At 46.5% G+C, this 13,823-nt stretch overlaps 1 protein-coding gene across 2 annotated transcripts in view; it reads right to left on the bottom strand.

The window, feature by feature from the left end:
• Nucleotides 1-13,823, bottom strand: part of LOC142258717 (uncharacterized) — a 491,515-nt gene that overhangs the window by 90,575 nt on the left and 387,117 nt on the right. The window contains exon 1 of one of the 2 annotated variants that reach the window (XM_075331333.1): nucleotides 8,202-8,248. The exons of the other annotated variant lie outside the window; for it this stretch is intronic. The gene's annotated coding sequence lies outside the window, so the exon portion shown is untranslated. Of the gene's footprint in view, nucleotides 1-8,201; nucleotides 8,249-13,823 lie in introns of those variants that run through there. 2 annotated transcript variants of the gene reach the window in all.

Raw genomic sequence — 13,823 nt, 5'->3', positions numbered from 1 at the left:
CCATCAAGTACCGGGCTGGCAAGAAGAATAACAATGCTGATGCGCTGTCCAGAATGCCTCACTTACCCGAATCTGGAGAAGACCTGGATGAACTCGAAGAGATAGAGTTACCGGCTTTCCATCATCAGGGCGTTTCCCAGTGTGAGCATGCTGTGGGAGTGAAGCGCTCGAGCCAACACGAGGTCCCGGTTAACCCATTACTCCACCATAATTGGGAAGAGACACAGAACGGTGACCCGGCGGTGCGATTGGTCAAAGAAAAGCTAGCACAAGCTGAGACTCATCTTGGTCCAGATGCTCCAGAAGAAGCCCAGCAGTTGTGGAAAGAGAGGGGACGACTGTTCACCTACCAAGGCAAGCTCTGCAAGAGACACGTCAACTGGCGAACAAATGAACTTGTCTGGCAGATCGTGGTTCCGCAGAGGGATGCTCCAATGGTCCTAGCAGCTTATCATGATAACGCAGGCCACTTTGGGTGGAAGAAGTTGGAGGCCCTACTCCGTGATCGGTTCTATTGGGTGCACATGAGAAAGGTGATCGAGAAGTGGTGCCGAGACTGTGGCCCGTGTAACCTGAGGCGGAAGGATGATGCCAGCCAAAGGTCTCCCCTACAGCCAATTGTTACGAAGCAGCCCCTGGAGTTGGTGGCCCTGGACCACGTGAAGTTAACACCAAGCCGGTCAGGCTATGTGTACGCCCTCACAATTGTGGACCATTACTCTCGTTTCCTGGTAGTAGTGCCTGTGAAGGACCAGACAGCCAGAACAGCAGCTAAAGCGTTCCAGGCATCCTTTTGCCGGCCTCACGGTTATCCGGAAAGGGTACTGACCGATCAAGGCCCTGCGTTCGAGGCGGAGGTGTTCCAAGAGTTTTGTAACATGTACGGTTGTAAGAAAATCAGAACAACACCGTACCACCCCCAAACCAATGGACTGTGCGAGAAAATGAACCATGTGGTTATTGATATGCTGAAGACTCTACCTCTGGAAGAAAGGAACCAATGGCCAGAGAAGCTGCCAGATCTGGTCGACCTGTACAACCATATCCCAGTAAATTCGACCAACTGCAGCCCCGCTTACCTGATGCGAGCCAGACCTGGCAGGTTGCCTGTAGACTTTGAGATGGGGACTGTGTCGCCTGAGGCGGTTCAAGAAATAGAGGATTGGGATACAGAACGGCAGCAGCAGTACCGTAAGGTCCAGGAATGCGTAGAGAGGAGCCTGTCTCAAGCCAGAACAAGACAAGAGCAGCAGTACAATCAAACGGCCCCAGCAACTCCCTTAGCACCTGGAGAACAAGTCCTCAAGAAGAAGCGGAGGACGCATAAATTGGATGATCAGTGGGAGAACGAGCCCTACACCATTATCCCCTCCAACTTTGACAACAGTAAGGTGTGCCTCATAAGCAAGGACGAAGGCAAGACTTGTCAAGCAATATCCAGAGACCGCCTGAAGACGTGCCCTGAGCGGTGCAAAGTTCAAAGGGAAGTGGAGGAAGTTCGAGAAGAAGGGGAAGAGATGATACAAACGATCCTCGGCAAATTCCCCAAGACTTGGACCCGCATAAATGGTGCCGTAGTGGTACCGGTCCTGACGTTCCCACAGTTGGTCGAGCCAGAAACAGAACAGGTTCCGGATCCACCCAAAGAACCGTCCGCCCCGACACGCGGTGACACGCCAGCAGTGGAACAGGAGGATCAACCCCCTGTCAGTGGTGAACCTGTCATACCCTTGGCGACTCCTAGACCACATAGGCAATCATCATGCATACCTATTGGGGTTAGGCCTACCGGTAGTGCTGAGATAGGAGACACACTAAGTAGTCAGGGACAAACACCAGAGCTACGCAGGTCTCAACGCAGCACTCGGGGACAACCCCCTCTAAGGTATAGGGAATCAACTATATAAAGAAAGAGTATTTATTAGAATGTAAATAGTTATGTGAAAAGTCTGTAATGTCGTGTACAAAATGTTTTTTTTTTGTGATTGCGAAAATGGACAATTGGGCCACTGGACTATGGGTGGCCAACACCTAAATTGTTTATAGTTAGCACCAGTGTGCTCAACACCCCTGAAGAAAAACCCGTCCGGCGTGCATAGAGTGGGGTCATCAATGCTCTGACGCACGCCCAGAGCCTACGTTGGGGGTTTGATCGCGGCGGGTCCCCCATGGAGCAGTGTAATGGACACCCGGCAGGGAGCCACACTGGACTCTTATAGTACTGTCTGAAGTTGTAACGTTAAAAATAATGTGCCTCCCATATTGGGATGAAATGTATGACATGTTATGTTTTGTTTCCACAGTCCGGGAGTACTGAATTTAACTAAGGGGGAGTGTGGCGCCCTAGGACCTGGTCGCCACAGCAGCATTGCCCTCCCAAAGGGTTAATGCTGAGCCTGGAGGTAATTGGGAGATCCATTGGCCAGCAGGTTTAACACCCAACACAGTTCTCCCTCCGGCCAGCAGGGGGAGCTCTGAACCTGGAATTCCAGGGAGCCTTCCTCTACCTGACCAGAGGGAGGAAGTGCAGCCAGTCTGTAGGGAGTAGTGGAAGTGAACAGACGCAGAGTGAGCTGTCCTGTGAATCTGGGGCCTAGAGCTGGAGCAGCTTGGCCCAGAGAAGCAGGAATAGCTGAGAGGCAGCAGAGAGACTCAGACATCGGAGTCTGGGGTTGCCAGGGTATAAAATCCGCCCCTGGTAGCCGAGTCCGAAGGGCAGGAGAGCTGCAAGCCCCTGGCCCAGAAACATCCAAGGTACAGCTGCAGCATCAGGGCCCGGTGTGGACTCCAGCGGAGAAGCACCAGAGAGAGGGTCTGCGCAGCCACCTACAGAAAGAAGGGACGTGCCATCGGTCCCAGCAGCAAAGAGGGCCATTGCTGGATTCAGAGAAGCAGGGTCCTATCATCACAAAGCAAAGTACAGGAGTAGGCCTCATACTCAGCTGGCCAGAAAGATCATCCCAAGTACTTCCAGGCCGACCGGATCCCCATCACCACCTGTAACGGTCTCCCAGGACTGGACTGTTCCCAGAGTAAAAGAGGAGAAGGTAAAGAGACTGTTGTTTGTGCCTGGTTCTTTCCTCGCCTGTCGGCCCTGCACCGTGTTAGCCACACAACACCATAGACTTTCACGGGCACCAACTGTATCCCGGGGCCTCGCTCCACCTGTGGGGAGCAGTAACATCATAGCTGCCATAACATCACCCCGGAGTTCTCCCATAGCAGCGGCGGCTTAATAGCCGCATACCACAGGTGGCGTCACGAACATTAACTTCAACTCATCAGCCACATATTCAACTGACACCCACCAGGGCCACGGAGCCGGGCCCAGCCACCACTGACTACCACCGGATTAGTCCGGCCCGGCACCGGGTGTCCCCTAGCCCTGGGGTGGGCGAGTCATATAATGTGTCCTGCACTTGTAGTTCCTCCTGTCAGAGCTCAGGGCTCGGGTATAATATGTCCTGCACTTGTAGTTCCTCCTGTCAGAGCTCTGAGCCCATGTATAATGTGTCCTGCACTTGTTTCCTTATGTATTTTCCTACCTATATTTCCCCCTCCCCTCGTTTGAACCAAGGGGAGATTCATTTACACACATGTAACTAATGTGGTTCCCCGTATGGTGGTGGATTATATTTATATCCATTCTAGATTATGCGAAATGATTTAATACAACTTTGACACATTGGACATATAAATTTTACATTTTTGGAACATTAATGCCCACCAGATCAATTAATACCAAATTCTTTGTTATTTTCACATCTACTTTTATTCTTATTTATATATATTTCTTTATATTTATTTTCATTTCATTTCTATATTTATACTTATATTTATTCCCATTTTTATTTATATCTACCTTTTTCCCCTTCCTGTTTTTTTGTACATATAATTAATTTTATATATTAATCACATAACCCTAACTGAAGAGTGACTCCATTAACTTTGGCCTCCACCTGATGTTTGCATGTAATTAGCATATTTCCACTCCTCCCTCCTACTCATTCATCAGATTAGTCTATTTCAGTAGCTCTGCAGTGTTCATGAGACACTTATGATTAAGGACTGTTTTTGCTTTTATAACTGTCCGAAACGCGTAAAGTTATCATGACCTCCATGCTTTCCATCTGAGTGGATACTTGGTCTTCACGCTATTTTTAATGATGTTTCAATAAATTTTGGATGTTTTTACCAAAGGAGATTTTGTGCCGGATCATCCTTTTCTTTTCACTCCACGTTGCCTGTTACCGGTTGGGATAAACCGAAGGATCCTAGGCACCCGCTAGGCTGAGCAGTCTGGGCAGCAGGTGAGCTGAAGTTTTCTTCCTATTTACCGCTAATAAAAGTCTATGAGGAAAAAACGCAACCGGCGGCAAAAAAAAAAACGGTTGCATTTTATTTGCAAAGCGCCGAATTGTGCCGCACAGCAAAAACTGGATGTGTGAAAGCAGCCTAAGTCTAACGCTCTTTAACCCCTTCACGACTGGCCGATTTTTCGCTTTCCGTTTTTTTTTCGCCAGTCTTCTTCTGAGAGACATAACTTTTTTATTTTTCAGTCAATATGGTCATGTGAGGGCTCATTTTTTGCGGAACGAGCTGTACTTTTATGTGAAACCATAAGTTTTACCATATAGTGTACTGGAAAACGGCACAAAAATTCCAAATGCAGAAAAATTGCAAAAAAAAATTGCGTAGACACCAAACATGTAGAGGTTTACTTTTATATAAGGGGTTAAAAAAAAAAATAGGCAGTTTGTCCGAAAAAAGTGGCGCACGTTTTACGCAATATTCCGTTACCCGTAGCGTTCTCATTTTTCGGGATCTATGGCTCAGTGACGGCTTATTTTTTCGTCTCGAGCTGGCATTTTTAACTGTACCATTTTTGCGCAGATGATACTTTTTGATCGCCTCTTATTGCATTTTGCGCAAAAGTTGTGGCGACAAAAAAAGGTCATTTTGGCGTTTGGAATTATTTTGCCGCTACGCCGTTTACTGATCAGATTAATTGATTTTATATTTTGATAGATTGGGTGTTTCTGAACGCGGCGATATGAAATGTGTGTATATTTTTTATTTTTTAACCCTTTAATTTTCAATGGGGCGAAAGGGGGGTGATTTGAACTTTTCGGTTTTTTTGTTTTTTTTTAATTTTTTAAAACTTTTTTTTTACTTTACTAGTCTTCCTAGGGGGCTATAGCGATCAACAATCCGATCGCTCTGCCCTATCTGCTGATAACAGCTACACAGCTGTAAACTGCAGATACACTCACTTTCTGCTTCACTGGGCTGCGGCCCGAGAGAAACTGAAAGTAATTCATGGCAGGTACAGGAGTCATCACATGACCCTGTGCTACCATGACAACTACTGTAAGTCACGTGATCACGTCACGTGACTTCCGGTATCGGGCGGTAAGTAAAAGTTTACCGCGATCGCAATTATATTGGCGCTGTCACATATTGACAGCGCCATTTAAGGTTTTAAACAGCACGAGCAGATAATGATTCTGCCCGTGCATAGCAGGCGCACATCTCAGCTGTGAATATCAGCTGAGATGTGTGCTGATCGCAGCATGCTGCCGGCGGCAGACCGCGGGCAGTAACATTATGACCGCTAGGACGTAAGATTACTGCCCGCGGTTGTTAAGGGTTTAATATCTCCATCAATGACCGTACACTGCTCTGGAGTCTTCAACAGATCCAGATCTCACACTCCATGACGCCCAGGTGAAATATTTGCTCTATGCAGATGACCTCCTGCTGCTGTCACCAACTGAGAAAGGCCTCCAAGACAACCAACAAATCTTGGAGAAATTCAGCTCTACGTGTGCGCCACTGAGCAACCTAAAAGGAGGCCAACATCATAGACTTCCAGAAGAGAAAAATGAAGATCGTACCAGCACCTTCATTTGTCTTAAACAACTGCGCTCATACAGGAACGGACAAATACACCTACCTGGGCCTGGAAATTCACCAGTCAGGAAGTTTCAAATAAGCAATAGAGATTGCTATGCCATCCGAAGGAAACTATCATCTGAAGCCACCAGTGAGAGTCTGGCTAAAAATCTTCAATTCCATCATCACCCCAATCCTCCTGTACGGCAGTGAAGTATGGGGCCCTCACACTTAGCCCGATTTCACACATCCGGCTTTTCGCCGGTTTGGCGGATGCAGCGCACGCCAGTAGTGTATACAGTACAGTGGCAGTGCGACAAGTGCCACTCACATGTTGTCATGTGACCGGAGCATGTGATCCGGAAGTTACAGCGCTGTCATTGTACTGTAGGTGTACCGCCCTGAGAGGGGCTCGGCTACTCTGCTGCTCGGGCCGAGCCGCTTGGAGTCTGGGCTCGGGTTGTCGGTGGCTCAAGCTCCTCCGGACCGGGGGCCACGTCGCTCTGTTAGCAAGGCTGGCGGTGTCGAGTGGTGGGTGCGCAGCCGGGAAGACCGCGTTTTGGCTGGGTGAGTCGTGAGGGACAGGCAACGTTCGGAGGGTCGCGGTGCAAGGGGGCCGCGCTGCGGTGCTATGCCCAAGTGGCACTGATGTACTCACGATTAACCACACACTGAGTCAGTAGTAAACCAAAGTTCGGATCTGGTCAGGTCTCGCGGCCGGCTGCCGGTGTCCCCTGTGGGGTTGGTGGTGGCCCCTCTTCCCTTGCACCTCTGGTGTGTGTTTGGCTCCCCTGCCTGGGCAGTGGTAGCCCGCACCTCAGCGTTTGGCTGCCGGAGGAGGCCTCTGTGCCCGCAGGCACTGGCCCGTCGGGTGTTTGGCCCTTGGTGGTGGCACTCACTCGGTAACGGTGGGCTTTTGCCTTCTGTTGGGACTTGGGTGTGGATGAACTCGTGAGGTCCAGCTAGCAATCAGTCAATTTGCCTTACCTAGTGGTTTCTACGCTAGGACAGGGTCTGAGTACCCGCTTTCTGGTGCTCCGGTAAACGGCTGACTCCCCGGTTCAGGTCCGGCGGGCTCCAACCCTCAGCCGGTCCCTACGGTTCCGCCGGTTGTGTACCGGTACTCCTGCAGACTGCCACCACCGTCTGTCTGCCTGACGTGTTTTTTCTCCTCACCTCCGGTCACTTTCACTGTCCTAAGAACTGCCCTCTGAACTTCCTGCCTCAGGACAGTAGTCTCCTCGGTGGGCGTGCCTTTCCGCCTGGCTCCGCCCACCTGGTGTGCCCTACCTGCCCTGAGGGAGGCATCAGGTCTCCCTTTCATGTGACGGTTGTGTCCTCACCGGGGGTGGGGGTGTGTGTAAGCGGTATGGTGTTGTACCTGTGACCCCTGGGGTCCAGGACGTCACATTTACACTGTACGGGAGTTCGCTGCATCCGCCAAACCGGCGAAAAGAAGGATGTGTAAAACCGGGCTTACCCAGATTGATCAAGGTGGGATTCCAGCCCAACATAAATATTCCACCAGGAATGTTGTAAGCGCCTTCTCCAGGTCCATCGAAGCACCTCCAACAGTGCCTGTCAGGCCGAGCTGGGCAGATTCCCTCCACACCTAGCAGCTCTGAAGAGGGCACTGTCATTTCGGTCTCACCTACAGAATAACAATCCACGCTCCCATCACCATAGAGCCCTGATGCATATAGGTGGTCCAGATGAACCAGGACCCCTGGCACAGCTCTCCCAAACCCAACAGGACAAAATGACCAATCACAGCAGCCTTGTAATACAAAAGAGAAAAAGCGCTTGACCAAAAGGCACTCACTCCAGGATGAACTAGTGTAATATAGGATTTATTAGTATATGAAAAAGTAAAAAAACACACATTTAGGATACAACACAGTGCAGACATATTAAAAACACCAAGACAATAGACATGAGACCCAATCTAGGGTAAGTCTTCCCACAATATAAACACATTATAACAGAATCACCATAATTTAGCCAGAGAATTGTAGCAAATATAAGGAACCAGAAATATCACTATTCCATAGGAGCACTGGTTAGAGAAACAGTCAAACTCCCTAAGGCACCTAATGACCAAATAGTCAAAACAGCAGATGCAAAGCAATAAATAGAAAGGTTGCTATCATGGTGATTCCCTATCCAATATATAGGGGGGGGGACCTGGCCCAACGCGTGTCGCTATGGTATCTTCATCAGGGGCAGTGGGTGTCACAAAAAACTAGCAAACATGGACAAACATTTATACCTGTGCAATTAAATTATATTAAAAACACATTTCCTACCAGTGTGGTGCATGATCCCTCATGGCGTCGGCAATCAGGAAGTATTCAGATAAAGAGGAAGTCATTCCTGAGCCCATACAGAGCTTGCGTTGGTTTAAGCAAAAAACTTACTTAAGATGCTTCGTGAATACGGAATACAACGAAATCTACGTAAAAGACGTTTAGAATGCAAAATGTTAATGGGCAGCTGAAGCTGCGTTAGTCATAGGATGTTACACAGCGCTTGCACAGAGAACATGCCTAGAGTGTTTCGAGAATAGAAATATACAGTGCATCCTACGTTAAGAGCGTTTAGAAGGCAGATCTGAACAAGTAGCTTAGATTAGATTAACCCCGTAAGGACGAAGCCAGTTTTGTACTTAATGCCCGGCCATTTTTTGCAATTCTGACCAGTGTCCCTTTATGAGGTTATAACTCTGGAACGCTTCAACGGATCCCCGTGATTCTGACATTGTTTTTTCGTGACATATTGTACATCATGATAGTTATAAATTTAGAACAATATTTTTTGCTTTTATTTGTGAAAAAAATCGGAGATTTGATGAAAATTTTGCAATTTTTAAACTTTTCATTTTATGCCCTTAACCCAGAGAGTTCTGTCCCTCAAAATAGTTAATAAATAACATTTCCCACTTGTCTACTTTACATTAGCACAATTTCTGAAACAACATTTTTTGGGTTAAGAAGTTAGAAGGGTTCAAAGTTCATCTGCAATTTCCCATTTTTTCAACAAAATTCACAAAACCATTTTTTTAGGGACATCACATCACATTTGAAGTGACTTTGACAGGCCTAGGTGACAGAAAATACCCAAAAGTGACCCCATTCTAAAAACTACACCCCTCAAAGTACTCAAAACCACATCCAAGAAGTTTATTAACCCTTCAGGTGTCTTTACAGGAACTAAAGCAATGTGGAATGAAAAAAAGCAAAAAATAACATTTTACCTAAAATGTTGCTCTACCCCAAATTTATTCACTTTTAGAAGAAATAACTGTGACGGGGTATGCGACAGAGCAGTAATGGACACCAGACCGATGAACAATCCAACAAGATTTAATGAGGCAGGGAGCATAAAACATCCAATATCCAAATGGTTCTTTAGAGTCCACACAAAGGAAATAGGTCCGGGGGCGCCACCCAGCAATCTGACGCCAAGGAGAATGCAACAGTCCTCAGATGCGTTCCCTAAATCCAGCAGCGTGGCAGCTGATCCTCAATGTCCAATCGTCCATGTATGAGCAAAAGGAGCTGGCCTTAGCCCAGGTCCTCGCCCTGCACCCAACAAAACATAACTAACTAACCTAACATGGGTCTCATTGTTCTTCTCTCCTGGGATCAGCCCCTAAGATGGGCCCAACTCCGCCCGGACATTTGATGGCATTTGATACATGAATGGACTTTAGACTCCTGGCTGTCTTGTTTGCCAAGTTGCTGACTGGAGAAGTCCCATGCTGAGAAGAACAAACAATCCCCCACCAGTAGTACATACAGGACAGTCAAGGAGAGACAGACTCTTACACCATGAGCCCAGGCGGGGGAGGGACACGCTGTTACAATAACACAACAAAATGGACCCCAAAACTTGTTACCCACTTTCTTATGAGCGCGCTGATACCCCACATGTGGTCTGAAACCTTTGTTTGGACAAATGGGAGGGTTCAGAACAGAAGGAGCAATATTTGAATTTTGGAAAGCAAATTTGGCTGAAACAGATTGCAGGCACCATGTTGCATTTACAGGTCCACTAAGGTACCTAAACAGCAGAAACCCCTCACAAATGATGCCATTTTGGAAACTAGACCTCTCAAGGCTTCTATCTAGGGGTATAGTGAGCATTTTGGACCCACAGGTACTTCACAGATTTTGATAACGTTACGTTGTCATATTGAAATTTTCATTTTTTTTCTCAAAAAATTTGCTTTAGCATCAATTTTCTTACTTTTTCAAGAGGTAATTCCAAAAATTTGACCCCAATGTTTGTTACCCACTTTTTTATGAGCGCGGTGATACCTCACATGTGGTCTGAAACCTTTGTTTGGAGAAATGGGAGGGCTTGGAACAGAAGGAGCAATATTTGAATTTTGGAAGGGAAATTTGGCTGAAAAAAGATTGCGGGCACCATGTCGCATTTGGAGGACCCCTAAGATACGTAAAAAGCAAAAAAAAAAACACAAGTGACCCCATATTGGAAACTAGGTCCCTCAAGGAATTTATTTAGATGTTTGGTGAGTACCCTGAACCCCCAGGTGCTTCACAGAAGTTTATAACGTTGAGCAATGAAAATAAAAAAAAAATACATTTTTACCATAAAATTGTTACTTCAACCAGGTAGCTTTTTTTCACAAGGGTAACACGAAAAAAATCAGCATAAAATTTATTGTGCAATTTCTTCTGAGTATGCTGATACCTTATGTGCGGTGGAAATCAACTGTTTGGGTGCACAGCAGGGCTCGGAAGGGAAAAGTGCCATTTGACTGAACAATTGGCTGGAATAATTAGCGGGCGCTATGTCGCATTTGGAAAGCCCCAAAGGAGCCTAAACAGTGGAGGTCCCCCACACTGACCCCATTCTGGAAACAAGACACCTCAAGGCTTTTATGTAGGTGTACAGTGAGCATTTTGAATCCACGAATACTTCACAGAATTTGATAAGCTTAGGTTGCCATATTGAAATTTTCATTTTTTTCACAATAATGTTGATTTAGCATCAAATTTCTCACTTTTTCAAGAGGCAACAACAAAATCTGGACCCCACAGGTTATCAAATTTCTTATGAGCACAGGGATACCCCACATGTGGCCAAAATTTGGATAAATGGGAGGGCTTGGAATAGAAGGAGCACCATTTGAATTTTGGAAAAGTTGAAATAAATTGTGGGCACCATGTCACATTACCAGGGCCCCTTGGGTACCTATACATCAGAAACCCCCCACAATTGACCCCATTTTGGACACTGGACCTCTCAAGGATTTTATTCAGGAGTATAGTAAGCATTTTGAATCCACAGGTACTTTACAAAAATGTTGCTGTAGCAACAATATTCTCACTGTTAGGCTCTGTGGCCATGATCCAGCGACACGGCGCCTAGTACACAGTGCCAGCCTTCCTGCAGAGATGTGAGTGTTTTCCATGGGAGAACGCAGCTGCCCATGCCCACGATTTGGGTTCAGGCTGCTGTGGACTTTAGTTCTATTCTACCTGCAGAGAGCACTCTTGACTCCGCAGCATAAATTAACATGCTGAGGCTCAGGAAGCCGCGCCACAGGTCCATGTATGCTGCGGAGAAAAGAAACACAGTGGGCACGGGATTTCTAAAAATCCTTCCACTGTGCTTCTACTGCAAAACGCAGCGTTATGGATGCAGGGAAAACACTCTGTGTCCAAAACGCTGCAAACCCTGATTGTGGGCACACAGCGTAAAATGCTACAGTGGATGAATGGATAGATGTCAAACATATATAACATCCCACCCCCTGCATATTCTAAGCTAACGCCCTTTAGTGCCTTTCATGTGCCACTAAAGGGTGCCTAGCCTTGTATTTAGCCCAAAAAAAAAAATTAAAATAAATGACGTGGGGTCCCCCCTATTTTTGATAGCCAGCTAGGGTAAAGCAGACAGCTGCAGCCTGCAAACCACAGCTGACAGCTTTCTCTTGGCTGGTGATTAATTTGGAGGGCTCCCCAGGCTTTTTTTTTTTAATTATTTATAACTAAAACAAAAAAAACGTGGGGTCCCCCCAAATTAGATCACCAGCCAAGGCGAAGCTAACAGCTGGGATCTGGTATTTTCAGGGTGGGAAGAGAACACAGGGCTCATCTGTATTATCTACCATGCATTGGTCTGCACCCCAGTAGTCTCCAGTCACACCCCCTCCCACTGACCTGCAGAATATGGACCCCACAACAGTCCGGCTGTGATATGTGAGACATGTGAAGGTGATTCCTTTGCACAATTAACATTAGGTCCAGGAACCTGCTATTATCCCTTGGGGTGATATCTTTATTGGCATAGCATGTGACACATGCACTCCGTGCATCTACATAATAGTCCTTGGTTTACACGTTGCCATCAGCATGAACATACAAACTCCATAACAGTACATATCATAATTGACGCATTGTCCTCCGCTGTTTAAATCCTTGGCTCACGCCTTGGCGTGTTTGCATACTGTCATACTTCCAGTGATAAAGTCCAGTCTGACGAAGGCCTACAGCCGAAACGTCGACTTGTTTGGACGAATCATATTCCATATTTTTACAGCACTATTTGATCAATAAAAAGAAATTTGCATATGAACAGTCGCATTATTTACCTTTCTTTGGGAGTAATAGTGTGCCGGGGTATTCTCTATATTTGACTTTTTTTTCCCCCTGAGCACCTATATATCGGTGACGCAGAGCTTCTCTCCAATTACAATTATTTCAAGAACTCTGCCAATTCCATGAGTGCAAAAAGCTGAGAACAACCGCCTATCATCCCCAAGGGAATGGCCTCTGTGAGAAAGTCAACCAGACCTTCATCAATATGCTGCGAACAGCATCTGTTACCAAACAAGCTGAATGGCCTCAATTGCTTGACGAGTTAGTGGAAATCTATAACAATACTGTCCACTGTTCTACAGGCTACTCGCCATATTGTCTGATGTTTGGAAGACAAGGTCAGCTCCCAAACGATCGTTCTCTTGGAATCCAAGTCCCTGACGTGATCAATCCCCTGCCAAAAACTGATTGGGTCTCAGAGCATCAGCGAAGAATACACGAAGCCCAACAGATTGTTGATTACCGCATGGGTAAAGCGCACCGTCAACAAGAAGAGAGCTACAATCAAAGAGCTAATGCTTCCCCACTTCAAGTTGGAGACAAGGTATGGCTGAAGAAGTACCACCGCACAGGAAAACTCGACTCACTCTGAGAAACAGAGCCATACACAGTTATAGCTATCCCATATCCTGAGTCAGATGTCTATGAAGTGAATAAACCCGGAATGGCCCCACAGACAGTGCACAGGAACCGCATGAAGCTATGCACCAAAGAGGATCTACTGGTGATGTCATCACCTCCTCCACAAGTCTTGCCGGTCTACACACTAATTCCTGCAATGGAAACACCAGCCAGACAACCTACTGTGGAAGAGTCCCTCTACAACACTCAATTTATCCTTCCATGCTATCAATATGTCCCAGTCTCGGTTCCTGCTCCAGTTGCTGCTCCTCTGCCAACTTCACCTGAGCCAGCAAACAATATCTTTGATGCTCAAGAGGAAGATCAAGTGTTGCGGCGTTCAGAGCGAAGCACAAACGGAACACTTCCAGCCCGCTACAAAGACTAAAAGGTCATATCCTTTTCCATGAGTATATAATCTCGTGTTTATTTATTTAGCTGGATGGTCAGTTTAGTAATGTTTAAGCCTCTGCACCTGGGTAATACCAAGCACCTTGTTTATTATTTGCACAATTTTCTGTGTACAGCCATGGACTTATGGACTGGACCACTAAAGTGCCTTTCCAGAGCCTTTCATATGGACGATAGTATATTGCGGAAAGAGACTATCTCATATTGGCACTACCACATTCATGTTTTGCATTTGTTCATTGCCTTATTATTACTGTGCCTTAAATA

Source organism: Anomaloglossus baeobatrachus, assembly GCF_048569485.1.
Source record: "Anomaloglossus baeobatrachus isolate aAnoBae1 chromosome 3 unlocalized genomic scaffold, aAnoBae1.hap1 SUPER_3_unloc_2, whole genome shotgun sequence".
In the NCBI taxonomy this organism is placed as follows: Eukaryota; Metazoa; Chordata; class Amphibia; order Anura; family Aromobatidae; genus Anomaloglossus; species Anomaloglossus baeobatrachus.
This window is presented reverse-complemented; position numbering and strand designations above follow the sequence as displayed.